Source organism: Camelina sativa, chromosome 8 (assembly GCF_030686135.1).
Source record: "Camelina sativa cultivar CO46 ecotype springtype chromosome 8, ASM3068613v1".
Taxonomy (NCBI): domain Eukaryota; kingdom Viridiplantae; phylum Streptophyta; class Magnoliopsida; order Brassicales; family Brassicaceae; genus Camelina; species Camelina sativa.
This window is the reverse complement of record NC_141887.1, coordinates 10,664,131-10,671,651: the sequence shown is the minus strand read 5'-3', so window position 1 is coordinate 10,671,651 and position 7,521 is coordinate 10,664,131. Positions and strand designations below refer to the sequence as shown.

General features: G+C 38.0%; 1 pseudogene; it reads right to left on the bottom strand.

Annotated features, from left to right (window-relative positions):
- Positions 1–621: 621 nt before the first annotated feature.
- LOC147939909 (small nucleolar RNA R71) lies at positions 622–748 on the bottom strand (annotated as a pseudogene).
- Between the last annotated feature and the right edge of the window lie 6,773 nt (positions 749–7,521).

Genomic DNA, 7,521 nt, shown 5'->3' with positions numbered 1-7,521 from the left:
TTTTGCTTGTTTGTTTTGTGTTTCAGATACCGCCCGATCATCCCCTCGATTACCTAGATCGAGTTGAAATTCGAGTACCTGCTAGGATACTCACTCGTGCATGTAAACATGATCAAAAGCAGCCTGAACCTCAGTCCTTTTATCGACAACATCGATAGACTTAGGTTACCGCGACAAAAGCAAGTTCAACAGCCAGTTAAGCCACTAGAAGAGGTGGAAATAAATCAGCAAAATGGTACAGCTGTCCCTCAACAGTGGACCAACATTGGAGCTTGAGATGCTCCATCTACCCACACTCAGAGGCATGGTATTGTGCCTCCCGCTGTTCAGAACAATAATTGTGAGATAAAGAGTAGTCTCATCTAGCTAATATAGAGCGGCAAGTTTCATGGATTACCAATACAGGACACATTGGATCATCTCGATGAGTTTGATAGGCTCTGCAGCCTTAACAAAATCAATGGAGCATGTGAAGATAGCTTCACGTTGCAGCTACTCCCATTCTTTCTTGGTTATAAGGCACACCTATGGGAATAATCTTTGCCTAAGGAGTCCATCACCACATGGGAAGCCCACAAGAAAGACTTCCTTGCCAAATTCTTCTCCAACTCCAGAACCGCAAGGCTGATGAATGATATCTCTAGCTTTGTTCAGAAGAACAATAAAACGTTTGGCAAAGCATGGAAACGTTTGGCGAAGCATGGAAACGTTACAAGGGATATGTCAGCCATTGCCCGCATCATGGATTCAGCAATGCGTCCTTACCGAGTAAACTCTACCGTGGCATAGTTCCGAAGATACGAATATTGTTGGACACAACTAGCAATGGAAACTTCTTCAACAATAATGTAGATGACGGTTGGACACTTGTTGAGAACTTAGCTCAATATGATGGTCACTACAATGAGGATTATGATAAGACCATCAGATCGTCAAGTGATAATGAGGAGAAGTACAAAAGGGACATGAAAGCCCTAAACGAAAAATTGGATAAGATCCTCCTCAGCCAGCAGCACAACATAAGGTTCGTTTCTGGAGAAGACCAATTTCAGCAACAAGATGGGGAGACTGTTTAGATTGAGGATGTCCACTACATTAACAATCAGGGAGGATAAAATAAGGGCTACAACTAATTCAAACCAAAACCAAATCTCTTCTACCAAAACCCCATTGTTGTTAATTTTCAAGATTATGTCTACCCTTCAGCAGCTCAGAAAAACCAAGCTCCACAAAAGCCTTTTGTCCAGTACAATTAATGCTATGCTCCCAAACAGTGGTACTCTAGAGGCTATCATCAGCCAATGGCTCCAACTAGTTTCCAGCAACAACAGGGACCAAACATTCCACCTCCATAGCCTAACTTGTGAGGGTTAATTCAGCAAATTATTCAGGGCCAAGCAACCATGGCCATGGAATTGATAGCCCTGTGTAAAAACCTACTCTCAATTGTTATCTTGACATATTGGAAGCATAGTTCTACAAGCAAACTCTGGTGTGATGAAGTTGTGGGTGCCCCCACTATTCAACATGAACACAATGCCATGTCTTCCTAGTCTTCTGCTTAACTTAGTGATAGTTGGAGACATAAGTCCAACATAAGAGCTGTAGGATAAGGATATTAATTGTAGAGGAGGAGGCGCCTCTTCATTTGACTCATAAGCTTCCATCATATTTTCATTCAAGACTTCCATATCATACCCATGTACAACTGTGAGCATCTGAACCTCCTTATATGAACGAACATGACCACGAAAATACTTCCCATCACATTTGAAACAAAGTCTCCATTGTCGTTCATCTAGCTCAGCATTAGTGAAACGCTTTCGTGGTCATCCTAGCAATGGAAGTGGCTTATCCTTTCCCACTCCCAATTCTGTGACAATAACTTTTGTCTTCTACCTAATCGATTGTAAGGTCCCCACTGATTTGTTGTCTCCCACTCGACATTGACCTCCCTTAACAAGTTGTAGCTCCTTGCTCTCCATATCTCTTGCAAGCCCATTCATTGCTGGTAATTTATGTGGTTTCCACATGTGCATAACTCCCACATTTGTGAAGACAACACATTCATAAAGATCCCTTCAAGCTTCACATCATCCAACCTAGAAACTTGAGATGATAGATCTTCAAACCGATGCATGAATGCCACCACTATTTTATCTTTGTTTAATACACAACAAACTTTGGCAAGGATGCGAATCTTGATGTTTCTAAAACATAGTAAGCGCCAAGCATTAAGCTGAGACCAGTTGTGAAAGAGAAAGTGATTTACCTTCTAGTTGTACTGTAGTGACCCTCACTACAGGATAAATTTATCCTAAGGAATAGGCCCGGGGAAGGCTCAAAAGGGAAGAGAGATCAAAGAATAGAGGATCTGCTGAAGAGTTGTCTGAGGAAAAATAGATCGAGTGACAAGCAAATCAGTTGGTCAGTGGACGTACAGGCGTACGCGGTACGCGCAAGACAGCGTAAGTGAACGGACGAGTGTGCGCCCATACGGGGAGTGTCGTAGCCGAGGAGGGTTACGAAGGTGGAAAGGAACCCACTAAAATTAATATTTAAATTCTCAGAAAGTTAGTGGGACTTAAATATTAATTAATTGGCATTAGTGGAATTTTTCGACTAAGTGTCTAATTAACTAAAAAATGGAGGAAGTGGAGGATTTTTTTAATTGGTTTGGGAGAATGTGGGAAGGAATATTCTTTGATTCCTTCGCAACTTATGAGTTGGAAGCATGAGAGAGAGACACCTCATCAGGAGAGGTGTCACCACACTTTGGACAAGTGTGAAGAGGAGTAACGTGGTGGCGACACATACCCACTTGCGTGTGGCTTGAGGAGTTCGCCCACACTCTTTATAAATACCACTCATTTTTCTTACTTGAACGAGAAGAGAGAAACCTTTGCCCAAAGGCTGCTCGAGTGAGAGTAGAAGATATAGAGAGATTTTCTTCTAAGTGTGAGAAGAGAGGTTGTTGCTGCTAAGTCCGCAAGAAGAGGCGTTGAAGCAAGCAAGGGATTGGGTTTGGGAAGCTGAAGCTCTACGAAAATCTGTGAGTTTCAGGGTGCATATCTTCGATCTAGTTTGGTGTGGGGAGACCCAAACTAGAGTCGACTTGCATGTTCATATAGTTGCATTCTTCTTGATTTCTTGTTAGTTTTCTTGAAGTTTTGCATTGTGGTTTATGAATTCTATGGCAGATCATAAACGTTGATGTTGATCCGTTTTTTTTTTATCTATTGCATGTGAGATCTCGCGCTTTTCCTTGTTGTTTATGTGATTGTTAGATCCATAAACTTAAGGAAATGCTTGAGAAGAATTCCATGGTGGATCGCAAATGTTGATGGAGATCCATTGCATGTGAGGTGAATTCCTTGGTGGATCGCAAATGTTGATGAAGATCCATTTGCTTGATCCATTGCATGGAGGTGAATTCCGTGGTGGATCGCAAATGTTGATGGAGATCCATTTGCTTGATCCATTGCATATGAGGTGAATTCCATGGTAGATCGCAAGTGTTGATAGAGATCCATTTTCTTGATCTATTGCATGTGAGGTTTTGTTATTTTTAGAGGTTTATGTGTTCTTTAAGACCATAATCTTAAAACCTTAATTGTTGGATGGTCTTAGTGCGTGGCGTTTGTGACGGGGAGGTCCGAGCAGCCATAAGCGCACTAAGAATGGAGATATGTCCGTCTTTCCCTGTGAAGCCATACAACATGCAACTTGTTACAGTTTGCATGTTGTTGCGAGGAGCTCGGTCTTGGCTCGCTACCTTGATCGATGCTATATACACGACGGTGTATTTAGAGTTTTATTCTGGTTGCATGCCTTTGTGGTTGTAAGGCAGAGATAAAAAGGAAAAGGGATGGAAGACGGCATATCTAGGCCATAGTAAAACTTGTTTAAAAACTTTTCTTTTCATTCAAGTTTTGCATGTTGCATTGATTGCTTGCTTATGATTGTTAGGTTGGCTTACTTCCGCATGCTTTCTCTGATTGCTTAATTGATTTTTGTGTGTGGTGATTGATTCCTTTTGATTTGGGGTGGGATTGGGAATCTAATCTTCTGCAGGGACCCCTAAGACTCACTAAGTAATCTTAGATTACTTGTGATATAATTTTGTCCTGCAAGTAACCATTAGAGGGGAGTTAGAAGGTGTGTTGTAAGATAGGAGCCCGAAGTAGTTTAATTTTGTGCCTTTGTGTAAAAGAAGAAGAATGTATCTTTTTATTAAAACAATTATGTAAAATCTTTTTGGCAGTAGGCCTGGCCACATACGCTATAAATTTTGTTATGTGATATATTATTTTAATTAATAGAAATTCAGTTTTATATTTGAGTGCGAGTTATGGCTGAAGTGAACTAGTCCGGGTTGGCTCAACACTTAGACGTCATTAAGGGTTGCAAAGCCTAAGTGATGTCCAAAGTGGTGGAAATATCATCAATGGACTGGCTAGGGGTCTAAATGGGTTTAGAACCTCGGTCGGATCATTGGCGACTATTTCCAAAATAGCATCCGAGGCTGTTCAACGCATCACCCATCAAGCTGACTAAGACCAGATCTAGCTATTTTGTATCTGAAAACCCACCCATACAGAAAAAACGTTCAACAACTGCTATCCAACTATCAGGCCCGGCGCTGGCCCAGTGTAAGAAGTGCATTTGCACCATGTCCAGCCCAAATTCAATTTTTTATCTTTTAACTTTACCCTAACTATTAAAAAAATTCTGAACAATTTAGTTGTCTTTCTTCTCTCTTTTTCTGCAACCTATCGTTGCTTCTTCAGTTCTATTTTGATTTCAACGAAAATTATGCAACTACAACTATGTACCTCAAAATCTGGTAAATAACTCGAATACCCAGTGGATAAAACTTGTATCTTCCTCCTAATTCTGATTTAGAGCCGTTAGTGATTTCTTCCTACTTAACCTTTCATATTTTCATTGGATAATACAGTTTTTGGGTTTTTCTTTCTCCAATCAAAAACTATTTTTTTTTCTAGAAATTCACCTTGCCTCACTCAATTTTCTGTATCTGTGTCGTTGTTGGTGTGTTAACAACGCCCAAGTGCCCAAGTCGCCCAAGTCGCCCACAAGATCGAGGCTTAGAGGCTCAAAGCTACGGTTAGAACTTTCATCATCAGTTTCACAATTCACAAATCACAATCCGCTAATATTTAATATGACTGCTTGGGTTGAATTACGGTTAACAAAAATGAAACTATTGATAAAACTGCTCAAGATAAATTAAGGCAAAAAAGGAATATTGGAAAAATGTATTAATTAGAATTATTGCAATTATAAAATATCTTGCAAAGCATAATTTGGCATTTCGTGGAACCAAGGATACATTATATCAAAATAGTAATGGCAACTTTTTAGGATTAGTAGAGACGTTAGGATTAGGATTACTAGTGGAAGTATTCATCTTTCATTATCTTAATGGAAGTATTCATCTTTCATTATTTTTGGCATTGATCTTTTGATGAAAGAGCATGTTTTTAGGATTACTAGTGGAAGTATTCATCATCATTATCTTAGTCATAGTATTTAAAATGACTGATTCTCTTAATTTCTTCAAAAATTAAATCAAAAATAATTATGAGAATTAAAGAAGCCAAATATTTTTCTGTGATTTTGGATTGCACTCCTGATGCTAGCCATCAAGAGCAAATGTCAATAATTTTAAGGTGTGTGTCTTTTTCCTCAAATTGTTTTAAAGTAGAAGTGTATTTTGTTGAATTTATTCAAGTAGATGACACAACAGATCAAGGGCTTTTTGAAGTGTTAAAGGATGTATTAAAATCTCTAGATCTTGATATAGATAATGTGAGAGGTCAAGGTTATGACAATGGATCTTATATGAAAGGATACAAACAAGGTGTACAAAAAAGACTTTTGGATTTGAATCCTAGGGCATTTTATACACCATGTGTTTGTCATAGTCTTAATTTGGTTTTGTGTGATATTGGAAATAATTCGGTGAAGGTTAAAGATTTTTTTGGGGTAGTACAACGTTTGTATTCTTTGTTTGCTAATTCTATAAAGAGGTGGGATATTTTGAAAAATAATGTGAAAAGTTTAACTCTTAAGCAATTATCAACAACCCAATGGGAAAGTCGTGTTGAGAGTATTAAAGCTATACGGTTTCAGATTATGGATATAAGAGAGTCTTTATTTGAAGTGGCTGAAAATGATAATGATCCAATGATTCAAAGTGAAGCTGAATCTTTAGCATTGAATGAACTTAGTAGTTTTGAATTTTTGTTATCTACTGTTATTTGGTTTGACATATTGCATGTGGTAAATATAGTTAGCAAAAAATTACAGTCAAAGGATATGCAGATTGATGTTGCAATGACCGAGTAAGTGCCTTAATCTCTTATTTTAAGAAATATAGAGAAGTTGGATTTGTTGAGGCTATGATAAAAGCTAAGGAAATTGCCACTGAAATTGGTATTGAACCTATATTTATTCAAAAAAGAATTATCCGTAGAAAAAGCAATATGATGAAGTTAGTGGTAATGAAACTTTATTATCTGCAGAAGAAACATTTCGAATTCAATATTTTTTGTATCTCATTGATCATGCTATTAGTTCATTTAATAAGAGGTTTGAACAATATCAGTTATATGAAAAGATGTTTGGTTTTTTGTTTGATTCCACTAAACTGAAAATGTGTGATGATGTGAGTTTAATGTCTCATTGTACTTATCTAGAAAACAGTTTGAAAAATGGTGATTTAGTACACATTGTTGGAGAGGAACTTTTTATTGAGCTAAAGTTTCTTAAGGAGCTTTTACCAAATGAAAATATGAAAGCTCGTCATAGAATAAATTTTCTTATACCTTTTGATAGTTTTCCATATACTATAATTGCTTATAGAGTTTTACTAACTATTCCCGTTAGTGTTGCTTCGGCTGAAAGGAGTTTCTCCAAACTGAAATTATTGAAGTCATATTTGAGGACTTCTATGCCACAATACATATTAAATGGACTAGCTATGATGGCTATTGAGAATGAGTTTTTGGAAGAATTGGATGTTGAAACTTTGATTGAGGATTTTGCTTCAAAACATGTAAAGAGAATGATGTTATTCACTTGAGCAATGTCTGATTTTTCCTTGTATTTTTTTCTGTGAAAACAGTTACATCATAATCTATGAACTAGGATGGAGGATTGGCTACAAACAAATTGTGATGATGATGCACAAAGACTTTTGCACCGGGTGGAGCTGATGTTTACGCCGGCACTGCCAACTATATGCTTCGTCACCCTTGAAGATTGTAAAACCCGCGAACCAAACTGGGGATTTGGGGAAGGGGTGTTGATCGACACCAAGAGGAGTGTCGATCGACACCATCAATTATGTTTCGACCAAATTATTTTAATTCATCGTTTTGATTCGGTCTGGTTCAATTGAAGTGTCAAACCGACGTATTTATAGAGGAAACTCGACCTAGGTCGTGGAAAGAGTTGTCTTGGCCGTTTCTAAAGAGAAAAGAGAGAAGAGAGAGT